The sequence below is a fragment of the Tinamus guttatus genome, unplaced genomic scaffold (genome assembly GCF_059628265.1).
Source record: "Tinamus guttatus ecotype Peru unplaced genomic scaffold, ASM5962826v1 Tinamus_guttatus_pri_ptg000374l, whole genome shotgun sequence".
NCBI lineage: Eukaryota > Metazoa > Chordata > Aves > Tinamiformes > Tinamidae > Tinamus > Tinamus guttatus.
This window is the reverse complement of record NW_028288908.1, coordinates 171,007-191,629: the sequence shown is the minus strand read 5'-3', so window position 1 is coordinate 191,629 and position 20,623 is coordinate 171,007. Positions and strand designations below refer to the sequence as shown.

The following is a 20,623-nucleotide window of genomic DNA, read 5'->3' as shown; positions in this document are numbered from 1 at the left end:
TAGGATTCCATTGTGCACACTGCAAAGAAACTTGTCTTGTTGCCAGCTAGAACTGTGAACTACGTGTCTTTCTTTTTTTCACTGCTCTTTTTTCGGTTCACAAGCAACCTCCTACCAAACGCAGAATCCGCAGAAGAGACTACACCCAAGCGATAATGCAATGAAAAAGTATGAAGAAAAGCCCAGGTGGCCGCCTCGCAAATTTCCAATGTGGAAGCCTTCGACCTCTCCGCCCAAGAAGAAGCTATAGTCCTAGTGTAATGAAGTTTACAAACCCTGGGAGCCTCTTTATCCTTTACTACATACGCCTCCCTAATACAATCCCTTAACCATCTAGCTAAGGAACTCTTAGAAGCCATTTGACCCCTCTTAAGACCCCCTAAGAGTACAAACAATCTGTCAGAAGATATGAAATCTTCGATTCTTCTGTGATAAACCCTAAGTGTTCTTCTTACATCCAATTTATGCAGCCATTGCTCTTTGTCATCGCTGGGTTTAGGGAAAAATGAGGGCCAAGAAACTGTCTGGTTTAGATGAAACTCACATGCCATCTTTGGGACAAAAAAAAAACCAAAAATAAGAAGAGGAACTGTCCAAAGAACTACTTTGTTTCTGATGGAACTTTACACGTGTTCTGTATGTCAGGACTGAAGTACCATGGGATGTGCTGAACAAAAAAACAACTAAAACTGCCATTGAAGCAGCAACACAAACACAATACATGGCAAGGCATGAGTACCTGAAAAAAAAACAAAACAAAACCAAAAAACATTTTTGTTGCATCTCTGGATGGATTAAATAGATAAAAGGCCTTTATCCATAATAAAAGCAACAAAAAAGTGCAAGGTTCCAGGCTATGTGATGTGTGGGGAAACTTTAGCTCACTTGGATGTTGGGCTGCTTATTATGGATTGTGTAGTTTTCCTTAATTTGGCAACAGTACTCTTTGGCAGGACACTGATTTTTCAGGTATGCTTGCACTGCAGTGACTGCAGAGTAGTTTAGATGCTCTTGCTAGTTTAAACTTACATTGGGTGTATGGGCAAGAGCAGCACACCACTCAATCTGAGTGAATTTACTCTGCTGCTTAGGCGAGTTTTGCAGACTCTGCTGCCCTATAAACCTGCTACTAGTACTTGACTTAATTTAAAGCTTCTTTGGACAGATCTGGACTGCATGACCTTAGAAATCTTGTAAAGAATTTAACATCAGAAGGTTTCTAAATAAGTACAGAAGATAGCCATTATATTTTCTACTCATATACAATAAATGTATTCTGGTTAAAATAAGGCATGGATTTTAAGCAATCTGCCTGATCAAAACTCAGGGTTCATTAGTGAAAAAAAATATTAGCCTAATATAGGACATTAGCAGAAAAAAATATCTTAAATCCCTTTTGGTACTTAACAGAACTTAGAACTACTGGGAACATAGCTCTCATTCTCCCATATCAAATCATCTTTCATTTCATTACTACTACTGAGATCTGTAACAATATGAAGTGAAAATAACAGCAATAAGCCCTTCTAGTTGACAGATTTTGTTTTGTTTTGTAACTCTGGCCATATCACATGTTCTGTTCACATATTCTTCAAAAAATGATACAACTGAGAAAAATTGTCAGTAAAACTACCTGATCAGAACTGCAAAACTGAAAATAAAGATAAGCCTTATGGCAGCACTAAACCTCATCTTACTGTACATACAATTACAGTAAAATAATATTTCTGAAAAAAAGAAGGCTTAACACACTTTTCAAGAGCAGTTCAGAAAATAATTAGGCTTGGACTACAGAGATACTGAGTATTTGACTCCTATCCTCTTTCCCTAAGCAGCCTGGCCTCATTTCTGGTATAATCCTTTCCTGCAATATAATCAAAGCTCTTGAAACCACTTGCTCTCTGGTGACCTGGACTCTCTCTATTGGCGAAAGTAGCAGAGTAGAACACTTATGAACATGCTGTGATCTGGAAGGTGTTTTTCATATGAGTTTTGGGGATTTCAGGTTCTCCTCATCTAACATGAATGCAATCAGATGAAAAAATAGTGAGAAAATACAAACTTGAGATTTGATTCTGAAAAAGTTTACTTCTTGATCAAGAGCTTACTTATATAAAAAGCCCCGGTGAAGTCAGTGCCATAAGCATGACACAGTATGCATTTGTAAGTGATCATAAGTACTAAAGGCTAAAGTTGGACTGAAGCATTGAGTTACACGTATACAAGATGGATAACACCAATGTTCAGGTCAGTGCCTTTCTAAGACAAAGTCAGAAAACTTGCTATATCAAAGAACACACCCTCCATATATTATTTTATCTTACATAAAATATAGGCCATTTATACAGATTCAATAGGAGACACTAATATTTTTCATAAAGATAATTTTTCATTTGATTCTTCATCAATAACTACTGTATATCACATATTTATACACAAGAAGTTTTTCCACAAGTCATAACTGTACTTAAATGTACAATCTTCATATTTCAAAAAGATTGTTCAATGGATATTATTCAATGGATATTCTCCTCCATTCTGCCAACGAGGGGAATGGACTCAAGGAGGAGAAGGCGAATATGGCAGCTAAACAACTGGCTGCGCCGCTGGACCTGGCAACAGGGTTTCGGCTTCTACGACCATGGGTCTCTGTTTGATGACCAACAGCTAGTGGGGAACGATGGTACTCATCTTAGCAAGAGGGGCACACGTCTCTTTGCAAAAAGGCTGGCCAACCTGGTTAGGAGGGCTTTAAACTAGGCAAGAAGGGGGAAGGGGAGTGGCACACTGACGCGGCAAGCGGTACCGCACAGCCCAGGTCAGATGGCGGCCAGCGGGAGTATGGTAGTGGGGAAGTGAGGATAGGAAATGATCACGGAGGGTCCTCTTTCACCCCTCCTGGGAAACCTGTGGCCTCTGTTGCTTCCCTGAAATGCCTGTATACCAATGCGCGAAGCATGGGGAATAAGCAGGATGAACTGGAGATCTGTGTGCGGTCCCAGCGTCATGATCTCATCGGAATCAGAGAGACGTGGTGGGATAGCTCGCACGACTGGAGCGCTGCCATGGAAGGCTATGTGCTCTTTAGGAAGGACAGGCTGGGAAGGCGAGGTGGTGGAGTTGCTCTTTATGTGAGAGAGCAACTGGAATGCATGGAGCTCAACCTGGGAGTCGAGGATGAGCGAGTTGAGAGCTTGTGGGTAAGGATTAGAGGGCAGGCTAATGTGGGAGACACTGTGGTGGGTGTCTGCTACCGGCCACCTGACCAGGACGAGGAGGTTGATGAGGCCTTCTATAGGCAGCTGGATGTTGCCTCACGGTCACAGGCCCTGGTTCTCATGGGGGACTTCAACTACCCCGACATCAACTGGGAGGACAACACAGCCAGGCATAAGCAGTCCTGGAGGTTCCTGCAGAGCGTCGACGATAACTTTTTGACGCAGGTTGTGGAGGAGCCGACGAGGAGAGGTGGGCTACTGGACCTCGTGCTATCAAATAGGGAGGGCCTAGTAGGAGATGTTAAGGTGGGGGGTAGCCTCGGCTGCAGTGACCATGAGTTGGTGGAGTTCAGGATTCAACGAGGAGGAGGCAGGGCTGTAAGTAGCCTTGCGACGATGGACTTCAGGAGGGCCAACTTTAGCCTCTTCAGAGACCTCCTCGGTAGAATCCCATGGGCTAGTGCTCTAGAAGGCAGGGGGGCCCAAGAGAGCTGGTTAGTTTTCAAGCGGCACTTCCTCCACGCCCAGCAACAGTGCATCCCTGTGTGTAGGAAGGGAGGCAGAGGGGGCAGGCGACCTGCGTGGATGAGCCGGGAGCTTGTGGCAATGCTCAAGCAGAAGGCAGCGGTATACAGAATGTGGAAAAAAGGACAGGCCCCCTGGGAGAAATACAGGAACGTAGTCAGGGAGTGCAGAGATGCGACAAGGAAAGCTAAGGCACGTCTGGAAGGCAAGCTGGCAAGGGACGTTAAAAATAACAAAAAAAAATTCTTCAAATACATTAACAGCAAAAGGAAGATCAGGGAGAACGTGGGTCCGCTGGAGGACGGGATGGGCACCTTGGTTACAAATAACACAGAAAAAGCAGAGTTGCTCAATGCCTTCTTTGCTTCGGTGTTTACCAAGGGCAGCCCTTTAGAGCCCCAGGCCCTAGAGGCAAGAGAAGAAGCGGGTGGAGAGGAAGACTTGCCCTGGGTAGAGGAAGATTGGGTCAGAGAGCACCTAAGGAACCTCGATACCCACAAATCCATGGGCCCTGATGGGATGCACCCCAGAGTGCTGCGGGAGCTGGCAGATGCCATAGCTAAGCTGCTCTCCATCATCTTTGAAAGATCCTGGAGAACGGGGGAGGTGCCGGAAGACTGGAAGAAGGCCAATGTCACGCCAGTCTTCAAAAAAGGCAAGAAGGAGGACCCAGGCAACTACAGGCCAGTCAGCCTCACCTCCGTCCCCGGAAAAGTGATGGAACGGCTCATACTGGCCGTTGTCTCCAGGCACATGGAGGACAAGAAGGTGCTCAAGAGTAGTCAGCATGGATTCATCAAGGGAAAATCTTGCCTGACTAACCTGATAGCCTTCTATGATGAAATGACCGGCTGGATAGACGAGGGGAGAGCGGTGGATGTCGTCTATCTCGACTTCACCAAGGCTTTTGACACCGTCCCTCACAACATCCTCCTGGGCAAGCTCCGGAAGTGTGGGATAGATGAGTGGACAGTGAGATGGATTAGGAACTGGCTGGATGGCAGGGCCCAGAGAGTGGTGATCAGCGGTGCAGAGTCTAGTTGGAGGCCTGTGGCTAGTGGGGTCCCCCAGGGGTCAGTCCTTGGTCCAGTCCTGTTCAATTTATTCATCAATGACCTGGATGAAGGCACAGAGTGCTCCCTCAGCAAGTTTGCTGATGATACCAAACTGGGAGGAGTAGCCGATACCCCAGAGGGCTGTGCTGCCATCCAGAGGGACCTGGACAGACTGGACAACTGGGTGGTGAAAAACCTCATGCAGTTCAACAAGGCCAAGTGCAAGGTCCTGCACCTGGGGAGGAATAACCCCAGACACCAGTACAGGCTGGGGACCGAGCTTGTGGAGAGCAGCTCTGCGGAGAAAGACCTGGGTGTCATGGTGGACGACAAGTTGACCATGAGGCAGCAGTGTGCCCTCGTGGCCAAAAAGGCCAATGGGATCCTGGGGTGCATTAAGGAGAGCGTCTCCAGCAGGTTGAGGGAGGTGATCCTGCCCCTCTACTCAGCCCTGGTGAGGCCGCATCTGGAGTATTGTGTCCAGTTCTGGGCTCCACAGTACAAGAGGGATGTGGAGCTGCTGGAGAGAGTCCAGCGCAGGGCCACAAGGATGATCAGGGGCCTGGAACATCTGCCCTATGAGGAGAGGCTGAGGGAGCTGGGCCTGTTCAGCCTGGAGAAGAGAAGGCTGAGAGGGGATCTAATCAGTGTATATAAATACCTCAAGGGAGGGAGTGCAGAGGACGGTCATGGTATCTTTTCAGTGGTGGCCACTGATAGGACTAGAGGAAATGGCCGGAAACTGAAACATCAAAAATTCCATAGGAACTTAAGGAAAAATTTCTTAACAGTGAGGGTGACAGAGCACTGGAACAGGCTGCCCAGAGAGGTTGTGGAGTCTCCTTCTCTGGAGATCTTCAAAACCCGCTTGGATGCAGTCCTGTGCCACGTGCTTTAGGTGTCCCTGCGTATGCAGGGGGGTTGGACTTGATGATCTCTAGAGGTCCCTTCCAACCCTAAGCATTCTATGATTCTATGATTCTATGATATATTTTTAATATAATGAGTTAAACATATATTAAGTAGTTAATTTTGAAAAATATATAAAAATATCCTTTGGCACAAACTAGAATCAATAAATAAGGAAAAGTTTTCATTACATTGAACATTCTTCTCAGCAAATGAAGGCACCAACAGAATTTCTGCAGAGTTCTTCAGTTTTTTCTTCCATTAATAAAAAGAGTTTAACAAGTTGAGAGACACATTTGAGCTGATACAATGTTAAACAGAAGCTCCTTCCTTTTTTGTGGGATTCTTGGGAGGCTGTTCAAATAAAATAATGAAATGCTTTTTATTTTTGTGTGCTTGAAAAATGATCTGTCACTTCATTTTTGTCCTAGCATAACATATCCTCTTTCTTATCCTAAACTATCATTACATTAGTTCTTACTAATCCTTTGGTATTTTTCAAGTATCCAGGAAATTACAAAAGAATTCCAGGTTGCATTGTTCATTAACTAGGAGTTTTCCAAGCTAAAGTCCTATACAGAGAACATTCTTACCTGCATTTTACAGGAAAAAAAAAAAAAAAAAGGTTTTGCAAAAACTGATTGAGCAAATGAAAAAAAAAAGTGTCATTACTATATTTTAATGGTTTGGGACATCACATCACAACACTGTCACTCTGCAAGTCGCCTTGTCTGTTCAACAATCCACTAGCACAATACAGCTGATGAATATGACATTTGAGTGAAAAGAGACATCAATCTTACACTCCACAACTTTAAATATGTGGAGTTTGAAAACATGTGAGACTGTCAGTGAATATCAGCAAATAATATACCTATAAGCATTTGGAGTTTAAAAGAAGAAACTTAACATTTTATTTTGAAAGGTTAACACTTACAGTCATAACATATAATCATGTCACATCAACCAGGGAACTCTGCTTTGAGCACAGTTAGACTACAAAAGACTGTGAGCTGTTTCCAATTTGGTTTTGCCAAACCACGCTGTTTAAACAATTTTAATTTTAAAACTTCTTTAAATGTAACAAACTTGCACTTCTATGCAAATTGCTGTAAGCTGATACCATGTACCTATGGAGTTCTGTCGCAGATTTAGTATCAGCAAAACAGTTTATGTAGAAAGAGTGAGCGCCAGAGTAATTTGAAAGACAGACTCTGAAAGATGAAAACAAATATAAATTGATTGTAAGTTGTTGGGGTCAGCCTGAGGCCGGTGACAGGGAGCATCTCCTCAGCAGACCAGGGGGCTGAGCAGGAGAGGAGGGAGTCGCAGCCACGCGGCCAGCGCGTGACCAGGCAGCTCATTGGACGGCCTCGAGTGGTCGGCGTGGGATCACCTGCCTGATTGGCTGGTTGGGTTGCTGGGCTCCGCATGCTGCCGGGCAGGGCGGGGGCTGCTCCGGGCGCGGAAGTGGCGTTTAACCCTAAGTAAAGGTCTTTGGTTTCACCCCTGCCGAAGTCTGTGAAATTCATACGCTGCAGTAATGTACTTTAGTGTGTCATATCTTTCTCACCTTGCCAGTTTGAAGTATTCAGTTCCTTCCCTTTTCCTCAAAGTTCTTAGATTATTTTTTCTTTTCAAAGTGTTCACTTAGAGATTAAACTGCAAATTTTGCATCTACCTCTAAATGAAAAATAAGGCTGTTCTAGATTAGGAAGACCAGTGCATACCTGCTAACTTGTGATTTAACAGCAAGGTTCAAAACTGGTACTGTACTCAAAGCTGTGGCTCTTGAAGCCATTAAACAGTGTTTCCAATTTCCTTGGCTATAGCCTGGAATCATTTATCTGAAAATCTCAAAAGGCATATGAAAATATGCATATCAATTCCAAACTTTATAGTAAATGTTTTGATTTTTTTTCTAGAGCCTGACACTTTTTAACAATTCATACTCACAACATCACACACGCACACACAAATTAAATTGCTTATTCTGATCATTTCATCGACCCCCTCCCCCGCCCCAGGGATGTGACACACCAGTGTGGTGCAGAAATACCTGCATCATAGCTGACCTGGCTGTAGATACTAGGAATAACTGTGCTACAAGAGCATTGCTCTCAGATTAATTAGCCTCACTACTCAGGGTACAGAGCCACATGGCAAAACCGCTTCTGAGGCCCCTCATGGAATCCTTGGAAAGCAACCTGACGACTACCGCCTTTAGTAATTACAGCGGGGACTTCTCCCTCAGCAGGATCTGAGAGTTTAAAACCCTTTAAATCAATATTGCTTTAAAATACTTTCCCAATACATTAAGTATCTTTCCCCTGCCCCCATTTATAAGGCTCAGTTTCACATAAGACAGATCTACAATACTGTTCTTCAAAGGACACAAGAAAGTGATGTCAGGGATTTCATCCAACGAAGCTATATAAGAAAAAAATATATAAAGAAAAAATATAATACTAAATCTAACTACAACCTACATAAAAGCAACAAGGTCATTTCATAAAGGGAAGCAACACTTTGTTGAAATTGAAAATGAAGTAACCTAGCAAAGCAGAAGAAACTGATAGAAATTGATAGTCACTGTGTATAGGGATATTTCAAGGGGTAAAATTTTCAAAACTGTCCACAGGGAGTTATGTACATAAATTCCACTAACAATAATGTGTTCCTCATCTCGCAGCGATATTAACTTTTAAGTGACGCTATGTAGGACCCTGTGCAAAGTGAGGCCGTGTAAGGGGTTAATAAGGTTGCAGTGACTAGGTACCTAATCTCACCATTTGCTTCTGTGAAAATAGCTTGCTGTTCGGATTACGCAGAATTAGTTTAGCACAGGCAGAAAACACCGAGAACTAGAACTAACAGGACACCACCTCCTGCTCTTGTTGCAAGCTGCACCTAATCTCTCCATCTGCTTCTGTAAACACAGCTTGCTACTTATGCTGCGTCATCCTGCTCTTGCTGCAACCACGAGATAAGATATCAGCCGTGAAGAACTGATAACCGTAAAATAATGTATGAGAGAGTTGCAACTGTCTATAAAAACACGAACTTCTCCCCAGATGGCACGGATCTCAGGCATTGTAAGAGATCCGTCCCCAGCCGGCTAATAAAGCTTGACCTTTTACCCACCAGGTTGAGTGTGCGGGTGATTGCTGGGATTACGGACTAACAGCTATAATTTATAACAATCTTGCATTTATGACAGCATTTATCTGGAAACTATCTCCTAAACAGAGCCAGTATATAAACTGCATTATTCTTTTCCTTGCATTTAGTAACAATATATTCATTTTTTATGGACATGAGATCACAGTTCTCTACTCAAATGGCATGTTGCTGTATGTTTTTCAAAATAACTGTTAGGTTTTAAATAATTAGTGTTGCTGGGTATAATCACTTATTTCTCCATTGTCTAATAGGTAACAATATCTCTGCATGGCAGATGTAATACACAATATTGCACATAACTAAATTGTTACAAACAGTGCCAGCAGTTTTCTATCCACAGTACTTAAAATAATTATAAAAATCATCTTCATTACTGCATGCTAGCATTTTTTAACAGTTTAATTTGGATAGGTTACAAGATACATTCAAATCACCCAGACACAATTACTGCAAACCCAAGAAGCCATAAAATGTTCCCAACCAAATCCCTTTGACCCTGTTAATGTCTGTTCCTTGTTAATCTAAGGCAAACATTGTTTGTAGTGTGCATTTGTTATGGAATATTAAAAAAAAAAGAAAGGAAATCCCTTAACAGTTGTTACTGAATCCAGCATTTACGGACAGAAAGTTAAGTGCTATTTACGAGACAGAACAGATGCAGATGCTGACAAAAAGGTAAACAATTGTTGCATGGCTTACTGCCAGCTTCCAAGCCAATATATTAAACTCCAAGTGAAGCACATTTCCCCTATAGATTGCATTTATTGCCACTTCATTTCCTATGATGTGCTCTGTCTCTATTGCTGTGCCTGGCACTAAGCTATTTTCAGTCATGTGGTAACCCCGAGGCCTAGTGCTACCTCACATAGCCATTAGTGAGGGGAAGTGCATGTGTCTGACATGGCCTGAAACCAATTATTTGATATTTTCTTCAGAATGATGCCCAACTCTGTTGGGAAAGAGCAATCATGAAATAATTTACCTCCTGATTTAATTTTTTCCTGCACAAATTAGTTGTAGCCCGAGCTGGCTACACACAGCTCCTCGTGACATCTCTCTGTCTTATCAAGATTCTACTTGAAATGATGAAAAAAAGGACAAGGGAGGAAGAGAGCTGACTGGAATAGGTTGGGGAATCCTGCTTTAAAAAGGCATTGACAAGTTTATCAGAGCCACTGATCACATGGACTCGCTGCTCATTGAAAGTGATAGGCCCATAAAGAAACCAGCAGCGCAACACAGGCAGCCACGTGGGTGCAACTGGTTAAGGTTTTTTAAACACCTGTCTGCTTTGCCAATCCCTCTAATTCCAGGGAAACCTAAGAGGGCAAGAGAATCTGCTAAAAAAAGCTCAGGCAAACACACTGGCTCATTTTGTCCCCCACTTTTTCAAATATGGTCACAGATGTAACGACAACAAATATTTTCCTATTAGACATCATCATTAATTTGTGACTGTTGTAAGTGCTTATACTATGCATCCCTCTATACTGTATATATGTCAAAGGAGAGCAGTGAAGGAGAGGATTTGAAGTTATGTATAAACAGCGTCAGCGTGTATAAATTTGCATATATTTAATCAGGAGAGTGTCGTAAAAAGAGATATGCCACTGCTAGCTATTAAAACAACCTTAGTGAAGACTACGCTAATCTTTTGAAAGAGATTCACTCTACATGAAACTTGAAACAAATCTACCCCATTAATGTCTTCCCACTTAAACAAAATCAGTTTTCACATAATCGGAAAGTTTACTTCCACATCAGGTTGCTAGATGCTCACTTGCAAATGCTTTGGAGCCCTTTGCTAAGATCTAGCATCAAAATAAAATCTTATTTTGAATTCATGTTTGCTGACCAAACAACGAAAGGCTAGACCAGTGCTGGAAACGCACGATGGACAGCAAAAACATTTGATCATGCCCTGACTTCAAATTTGTGCAGTCATTTTAAGCAAATCAGCTCGCCAATCTGCCACCTTGACAGCATACAGCTACTTTACAACTCTGTTGAACAAACTACAGAGAATTCCTCAAGTGCTCTGCCAATGACGAGCTCTGTGATGATTATTAATAAAGATACTATATATGTAGATATCTATTTAGCTTGTGTTGAAAGCATAGACTCAGTCTGCTACTTAATTTTCCAAAGCACCACACACCTTCTTATTAGAATTTATTAATTACCACACATTTTGATTACACGGAATCACAGAATGGTTAAGGTTGGAAGGGACGTCTAGAGATCATCTAGTCCAACCCTCCTGCTCCAGCAGGGACACCTAGAGCACGTGGCACAGGGTGGCATCCAGGCGGGTTTGGAAGATCTCCAGAGAAGGAGACTCCACAACCTCTCTGGGCAGCCTGTTCCAGGGCCCTGACACCCTCACAGGAAAAAAGTTCTTCCTCATATGGAGGCGGAACTTCCTGTGTTTCAACTTACACCCGTTACCCCTTGTCCTGTCACCGGCCACCACCGAGAAGAGCCTGGCCCCATCCTCCTTACATTCACCCCTCAGGTACTTGAACATATTGATCAAGTCTCTTCTCAGCCTTCTCTTCTCCAGGCTGAACAGGCCCAGCTCGCTTAGTCTGTCCTCATACGATAGATGCTCCAGTCCCTTAATCATCTTGGTGGCTCTACACTGGACCCTCTCTAGAAGCTCCATGTCCTTCTTGTACTGGGGAGCCCAGAACTGGACACAATACTCCAGGTGCGGCCTCACCAGAGCTGAGGAGAGGGGCAGGATCCCCTCCCTCGACCTGCTGGCAACGCTCCTCCTGATGCAGGCCAGGATCCCCTTGGCCTTCTTGACCACGAGGGCACACTGCCGCCTCATGGTTAACCTGTTGTCAACCAGGACTCCCAAATCCCTCTCCGCAGAGCTGCTTTCCAGGAGGTCAACCCCTAATCTGTACTGGTATACACTGCGATTTCTACTATACAATGAAATTTTCAAGAATTCAAATGTAAACCAATTAATTAGTCTCTCAGTTAAACCTAATCGATGATGGTTTCATTTAAGGAATTTAGTAGCTGGTGTCCAATAATTTTCTGATAATTATCATAATAATGAATTAACAGATGTTCTTTAGATTTCCTATTTAATTAAATTGGTCCAAAAACTTGTAAATAGACTATATTTGCAGTTGTCTATAGCATTTATGGTTTGGAAGGGAATTTCTTCTGAAGTCATGACTGAAGGCAAGCTGTCCTTTTCAGAAAATTACCCTATATCAACATGCTACTCTGTCTAATTCTTCTCAGTAGGCCTGAAGCCACATTCTGGTCTTACTAATAATAGACAGACTCCACACATATCACTTTTGAAAGGAAAGAAAAAAAAAAGTGTTCTTCTCTGCATTGTGGGCTGGGAGAGCTACCTCATTCCTTGAACACCACACACCCACAGAGAACACGGAGAAACAATGGCTGAAAGCATAACAAATGAGGAAACCTGCAACAAACTGGAGATGGCACCAATTTTGAAAAAGGAGTCCTTACAGAGCACTCAGAAGTGAATGGTTTTCTCTAGTCTTTGCTGAAAGAGGAATTAAGTACCGCCAGGCTTGTCAACTTTCTCACGAAAACCAGTGTTGATAGAACCTGTTTCCCTGTAACCCATTTAAAATACTTGACTGATAAAAGTCAACTGTGATTTGTATTCAGAATCACAGTAAGTAATATATTTATTTTAAGAAGTCTAAAATTGCTTTGGCATCTGCAAATATAAAAAGGTCTGCTAGCCCTGTTTCTATCCTCCCTACCTGCACTCGCAATGGAATAGTTGGGTGCCACACAAATTGGTTCATTACATCAGATTCACTCCATTAAAATTAGTGTTGGGAACTTTCAGCCAATCAAGCATTTCTATCAGGTGTTCATCATCCCTTTGTGTTGTCGACATATGATTTTATGTGTTTCCCTAAATAATAGATTAAAGTGAATCTGTCACTTTTGCTTCTCCTACCCCCTTGGAATTTCCAAGCTATAATGGAGGCAGACAGTGACAGCTTTTGTTCCAATAAGAGAAAACACTCAGAAAATTACTTTAAAAAGCCACAGTCAATACTCCTATGCTGAGGCCCACCCCGCGAGATGGAGTGAACAACACTTCAATGTGAAGCAGGTTCAACTCGCTTTACTATTGTCTGCAACAGAGCTTTATACCATTCTGACACCCGTACACGTGGACACGCACTAAGAAACAGCATTCTCATTGGTTGGGCTATAGCGTCCATGCATAGTAAGCTTGCAGCTGATTGGCGCTCTTCTCGGTGCTCTGTTGCTGGGCCTCCCGGACATCTATCTGGTTGTGGCCGGTCCAGTCCCCCTGAAACTGCCCACGATCACGATTCTTCTCCTCTGGGTGACCTTTGAATCCCATTACCTCAGTTCCTTATATTCTTGCAAAAGTACTAAGGCCGCAACACTCCTATTTCTGCTTTCTTCCTCTGGATATTTCAAAACACTAGTTAGGCAAAATTACCACCAAGGTCTCATGAGTATTTTTTCCAAGGAATAAAAAAATTAGAAATAAGTTTCATTGTGCAGATAAAAAGGGCAGATATTGCCATTTAAGGACTTCTAGAGAGATAAGTTTGGAAATTCATAACCTTTCAACAAATATTTTGTAGAGAGACTAGAACATGATCCTCATTGCAAATAAAGGATATATCATATGTCAGAACAGATGCATGTGTTCCTACCCACTGAGCTGATACTACACTCTAAAAACATCTCTTTTTACATGAGCTGACAGTCCTGTGTGACAATGCAGAAATTGCTGCACTTCTCTAGCATACAAACAGCAGGTCAGTATGTCATTCCATTCCTTGCATTCAAATACAAACATCTGGATCTTAGCCTCAGGATGATCAATGGATGAACCTATTGAAGAAAATTAAGCTATTTTTTCAGAGATCCACAACTGATGAAATTCTGCACAATCACCAATAGTACTAAAATGGTACTAAATGGTACTAAAAATCTTCTGAGGCATTAGCTGCTAAATTTTGAATGGAATAAGTTTTATTGGGTTATAACAATCCTTATTCTCTGTAAATCAGAAAGAAAGAAATCTGCATTGCCTTGCTATATTCAGCCAATGTAGCAAAAAGTGTTTTAAAAATACCTAAAGCTTTATGCTTTTTAATAATGCACTAGATGTGGCAGTTCCTTTACTGAAGAGGGAGTTTTCTGGGTTTTGTTTTAAATTTTTAAGCTTAAGTCGCTGTGAAAAATATATGCATGTTCTTACTGAGCATATATGACACACACCCAATTTAAACAGATGTGAGTTTTTGCAAAACAATCATGACTAAAATAATTTTGCCCCCTTTAAAGTTATATTTGCTCTGTGAATGTGCATTTTATGACCAAAAAAAAAAAAAGAAAAAGAAAATCTCGATTTTGACAGAAATCACAGCCAGGACTATCTAATTAACTTATGCTTATATGGTGGTAGACATATACGTTGAAAAGACTCCCATAATAATTTTCTTTTCAATCAATACTGCAGGAGCCTTTTTAGAAGACATTTTTGAAGTCTCCTCTTATCAACCATTGTTCTATATACTTTTCTTCATGCAGCCATATATTGTGAAGGGAAAGAGAACCTAACTTAATAATTCTCTGTCAAATTCTTTGTCACTTTTCTTAATATTATTAGAGTACTACAGTATATAAATCTCAAATTGACCTCTGACCACTCACAAAATATCTGGAGACTGGAGAGCAAATCACTTTCATATTTTAAACTTGGGAGGAGAATGCAATAATTAGGGGGCATGGTGAGTTAAATGCTCTCTTCATGCTCAGGAAGAACACCCAGGTGTGCTGAGAAAGCAAAAAGTAAGATAATTAGTTGTTGTTTGCTAATTGTGGACATTTTGAAAGCAAGAAATACACCATGACTGGAATTATGCCTATTTCAACTTCAACAGAAATGAAAAAAAGAATGCAAGTCCCTGATGGCAAAGGTGAAATGAAATAACTTCATCAGGAGATGGTAGTCTAAAAAAACATAACTGCAAAAGACCATCAACAATTTCATGTTTATAAATATACAAATAATTTGGAAAGTAAAGTTAGTGTTTATTTATCTTGTTAAGTAAACCAAACAATTTGATAATAAAGTCCTGAAATGGGCATCATTTCAAAATGACAAGGAGTCAATAATGAGATTTCACTGTCAGTCTTCATATTATGGGCTTAATAAATGAATTCAAGCAAGAGCTCTAAAAAGAAGGAAGGTATTCAGACATGCTACCAGCTTTGAAATTGTCAGTTCAATTGACATTTCAGTAACTCGGATACTGTTATCTTACCCCTACTAAAAAGCTTAAAAAGTAACAAGCTTAATGCTTTTGCAATCTTTACAAAAATGTCATTCTCCCACTAGAAACACATTTGTGCTCCTAGGGTATTATGTTCATGTGGCCTTTAAAAGAGTATCTCTCTCTTTTTTTTCTTAGAACTTCAGCTCTGTATGTTCAAACAGAGGGTTTTATTTTCTCTTTAATACTACTCATACTTCCATTTAATATAATTGTGCAGTAGAAATCAAAGATAATACTTGCAAGGATAAGAAATAAATATGTGACAAAGAGGCTATGAAACACATTATTTCCTATATTAAATGCAAAGACATTTTTTTTTCCTCCTGAGTAATAGGATCTTGTTTTGGCTGTCAAAATTTTATAAGTTTCCCAAGGAACAAAGACAACTGTAGAAACCTGCATCATATCTGTATGTCCAGTTTTTCTATTATAAATTCCTATCAACACCATTCAATTTATTTTTGAAAATATATGGCAAATATATTTGTCACATATCTCAGTATTGAATGGTTCATAATATAAAATTAGGGATTTCTTCTCCAGTATTTCTAAAGTAAAAAAAAAAAAAAAAAAAACCCTAATGAAGACTTCTGAATTTTTACTCATTCTCTAAGTAGGACCATATGCAAATTTCACTGTTATCCTCGTGTTTTCTTCAAAGGTTATCTGAACATATAAGGTAGATGTGCTTTGAGTCTTAACTGACAGGTGTTTCTTCCCCCATCTTTCACCCATAGAAACCATAGGACATTGGGAAGAACACACCATGCCTCACAAATACTGCACAGCTCGAGGAATCAGTAATTTAAGGCTTATTTGCATATAGGACCCCTTCTTTCCAGCAACTGCCCCATGTCTTGCTTCACACAGACCCCTAAAGTCCTGCTCCTATAAAAGTTATTTTATGATGCACTCTGCAGTGATAGAGAGAGCAAAACAGGAGAACCACATTCTGAAGGGGATGCCCAATGAGCAGAAATATAATTGAAACACATAAGCTACTATTATTTTACAAATACAAACTATAGGCCCATGGAGGCAAGCTAAGCAGGGGTTGGTGGAGCTGCTAGAAAAAAAATTAAAAATAAAAAGCAGTGGACATGCAAGGTAGCAAGCAGGCAGAAGTTCCAATTTCTATTATTCTTTATTTATTTTTGTCTTTGTAAAAGTCACCTTTTCGGGGTTTTTATCTTTAAATACATTTCTATAATCTATTTTTAAAGTTTTCAACTTCTAAAACATTTGATCCTTAGCAACACATTACAGATATAACTGAAAACTTGCTTGTATTAATGCAAGGATCTGGGGAATATATTGATTGTGAACTGCTGAGACAGGATGTGAAACAGGATATTATAATCTGTAATCCATATGGGCCACTTTATACTAGCTTGTTCTACCAGCACTTCAGAAAGATGCAACAGCACTTTCTGAGACAAAACAGTGTCAAATCAAGTAATTCCTATACCTTTCTCCTTCCTCCTAATACTTCTCTAAAGCCCAGTTTTAACAATGGATAACAAGAGAAGATGAGGAAAAAGCAATTGCAACTACAACATAAAGATTTTAAATTATCTGCTATAAATCTGAATATGGACAGAAATCTCATCACAGGTGCAAAGACATAAATATTAATTACATGAATCCCAATCTGCAATTCTTTAATTTCCAGATACAAACTGGAAAATAAATTATACTAAAATGAACGAGTTTTAATTATTCCCAGACATGAATAACTGTTTCTCTTTTTCATGACACAGTCACTAAACCAACAGGCATCAGTGCTATTTTAGGCATATTTTTGATAGATAACAAGAAGATCATGGGAGATTGGTTGTAGGCAATAATCGTGGCTCAAGAGATCACAAACCAACTGAATTTAAATTAAATGGAAAGATAAAAGCAAGCATAAAACTAAAGTCCTTCATTTGAAAGGGAGGAAATGATAAACTAGGGAAAGCAAAGCTATGTGCACAGGAATGTAAAGGAGAAATGAGATTTCTCACAGTGAAAAGGGCAAAAAGAAAAAAAAAAGGAACGCTTTTTTAACTTAGACAAAAAAACACACTGTTGAGAAAGAGTAAAGATGCGTGACCTTAAAATAGATTTTTCTTCACCAAGTCTTTACACATAATCCCCCAAAGTTACCGTCATTTCAAGAAGCTACCCCAAAGCTTGTTTCTTCTCTTTCTCCACTGTACAAATCCAGCTCCTCGAAACAATATCAGACCTTCTATTCAAGTTTATTCACCATTTTCAGATTATACATTCCATGAAAACAAAATATTCCTTAGCAACTCATGAATATTTAAAGATAATAAATAAAAAGGATAAAAACAACTGAAATGTATTTGAATGTATCTTTAGAAGAACATGGAAGTTGGTCAAAATTTGGAAAAACAGCTTTGTATATTGGGGGGAAAGTGAAAAAAAATGAATATTAAACTATGCCAATGAAGAGATTGAATTACTTTGTAGCAAAAATCCAGTTAGACCAATGAAGACTGGAATCTGGAAATCATCACTTCAATTTACTTCAACTTTGCAATAATATGGTCTTAAAAATAACATGCTACTGATTTAATGAACAAAGGTTTTCCTGAGTGTGCGGAAAATCTCGCTGTCAAGAACTGAATGTCCAAAAGGAGACAGAGGAGTCCTAAAACTTTATTCGAATAAAGGGAGAGTCCACCGGGCATATCCCTGTGGGGTCTCTCAAATTGCTGGGGGACGCAGCCCCCCTTTTATCCTAATTTCCCGACCGAGGGACGCCCTCTCCTTTTCCCCATTGGCCAAGGTACTCAGAAGTTACAGCCTTCCCGGCCCGCCTACACCGAACTCCGGCCTCCCGCCATCTGTTCTCACCTGAGCTCACCAACTCCTTTGTCCCCCTTGCTGAAGAATGTGGGGGAATTGCCCTATTTCCCTCCTTCGTAAAGGCCCCATCTCCTTGCAGATGGCTCTTTTTGTCCCACTCGGCTCATGGTTCCACTCAGTCTCCCCTCCCTTTGTCCTGCTCTTCAGCCAAACTGTGGAGAAACCCCCTTATTGATGAATACAGAAACTTGAGCATTCCGCTCAATCCCTCCTCTTTTTCTTTTTTTTTTCTTTTCTTTTTTTTTTTTCCTCCTCCTTTGGACAATATTTGTTTTTACAAACTAGGTTCTAGTACCCATGAGTAGTCTTCATATTCTCCTGGACTCCCACAGACCCAGCAACCCAGAGTTTATTTTCCAGACCCACTCCCAGCCAGCGGTACAGATCAACTGAGAAGTCCAGACTTCTGGAGTCTTGGAAATAGTCCATCCATGCTCAGCTGTCTTGATTGATGTTTCTGTGGTTACCAAGACCCAATCCCCTGGTTGGATATCATGGACTGCAAAATCCAAGGGGAGGATCTGTGCGAGCTGGGCTTCCTGTCGGAGAGACTTCACAAGAGAATGTATTCTGGCCACATATTGCTTTAAATATAATACAGTCATGGATTTCCTTTGGTTCTTCTCCCTCAGGACCAGTTAGACAAGAAGCTGGGTTAAACCCTCCCTCGCTTCAGAAGCCCCTTCAGGTAGCAAGGCCCTGACAAGGTATGGGCCCTTGACAACATGGGATCCCTCTGTGGTCAGTTTTCGGACCTCATTACCATTACCATTAGGACCGTACCTGCACAATTTTGCAGACAATAAGGCCACCCCTTAGCCACTGGGTCTAACATATAAGCTATTGGTATTCGCATGCCTCCATGCTTTTGCACTAAAATTTCCTTGCCACGGTTCTGTTTGACATCCACATATAATTCAAATTCTTTCTCTGTGTCCAGAAGAGCTAAGGCTGGAGCCTTGGTCAATTTATCTTTTAATATACATATATATATATATATTTTCCCAACACCCTAAACCCTTTTTGGGCCAAGAAATTGAGTAACTTCATACTGCAATAACCTGGCTCCTGGAGGTGGGATAAATTCCTTCAGTATTTTCTGCAAGGCTTGTCCAAATAGGACCCGTGCCCTGGTGTATCCTTGCAGGAGGACTGTCCATGTCAATTGGTGTTTTATCATTTTCCTGGAACTGCCCACACTTCTGAGTTCACTTCAGCCTAGCTTTATCAGACACTTTGCACAAAGTTACAGTAGTGCTAACTTCTTTATCATCCCCCACAATATCAATTGACATTCCCAATCCAGCCATCAACTTCAACCCCTCAGCAGATTGCCTCTCTCTTTTGTTACATAGATTCCTCTAGATGTTGCCCTTAACCGTATTGACACACATTCTTTCTCGATGAGACCCTTCTCAGTATCACTGAGATACTGGCACAAAACCTGACAAAGACCAGGATCGTCGTCCGACCCTACAGGGGGCCACCTAAATCCCCCTGGTAACTTATATTCTGGCCAAACAAAACAACAATATTTTATTCCTTGGTTATTTCTGGGGGAATGCATAAGTTATCCCAAACCCTCAAAAGTCTTCCCAAGGGACTATATAGGTATAAGTCGAGATCATCATACCTTTTTCCCAACACCCTCTTTTGGCTTCCCTTTGCTGCCTTCCCTGGCTGTCCATATCGGGGTCGTCACCCCTTTTGTTCCCCAGTCCCATAGTACTCACCAGTGAGATTTCAATGGTCCTTTCCGTCAAACCTGGTCCTTTCCGTCAGACTTCAGCGCTACCCGGAGGTCCTTTCCTTCAGACCTAGTCCTTTCCGTCGGACTATAGCGCTACCCGGAGGTCCTTTCCATCAGACCTAGTCCTTTCCGTCGGGCTTAGCGCTACCCGGAGGTCCTTTCCGTCAGACCTAGTCCTTTCCGTCGGACTTAGCGCTACCCGGAGGTCCTTTCCATCAGACCTAGTCCTGTCCCTTCCGTCAGACCTAGTCCCTTCTGTCAGACCTAGTCTGTTACGTCACACCCCTTGAGGACCCCCTCCCGGTCCTACCTGCGGATCCCCCTGATCCGCTTCTCGTCTGTCTCCGGACAGTCTCGGGAACCCAATCAGTCGTCTGGTGCAGGCTGCCGTCGAAGGGAGTCGATCACCAAAAGCTATGGTGAGGCACGCCGTCGACTCCAATCGCCGTCTGCCGTTCCCGGAAGGTGAAAGGATCCCGGACGAGCCCCCAGTTGTGCGGAAAATCTCGCTGTCAAGAACTGAATGTCCAAAAGGAGACAGAGGAGTCCTAAAACTTTATTCGAATAAAGGGAGAGTCCACCGGGCATATCCCTGTGGGGTCTCTCAAATTGCTGGGGGACGCAGCCCCCCTTTTATCCTAATTTCCCGACCGAGGGACGCCCTCTCCTTTTCCCCATTGGCCAAGGTACTCAGAAGTTACAGCCTTCCCGGTCCGCCTACACCGAACTCCGGCCTCCCGCCATCTGTTCTCACCTGAGCTCCCCAAC

At 41.7% G+C, this 20,623-nt stretch overlaps 1 pseudogene across 1 annotated transcript in view; it reads right to left on the bottom strand.

Annotated features, from left to right (window-relative positions):
* LOC104566650 (uncharacterized protein KIAA0825-like) overlaps window positions 1-19,793 on the bottom strand; it is a 284,921-nt pseudogene extending 265,128 nt beyond the window's left edge. Inside the window, exons 1-2 of the transcript XR_015913687.1 lie at window positions 19,739-19,793; window positions 5,899-6,061 (exon numbers count right to left, since the gene is read on the bottom strand). The product of XR_015913687.1 is annotated as an uncharacterized protein KIAA0825-like (transcript). The remainder of the gene's footprint in view (window positions 1-5,898; window positions 6,062-19,738) is intronic.
* Window positions 19,794-20,623: the final 830 nt, after the last annotated feature.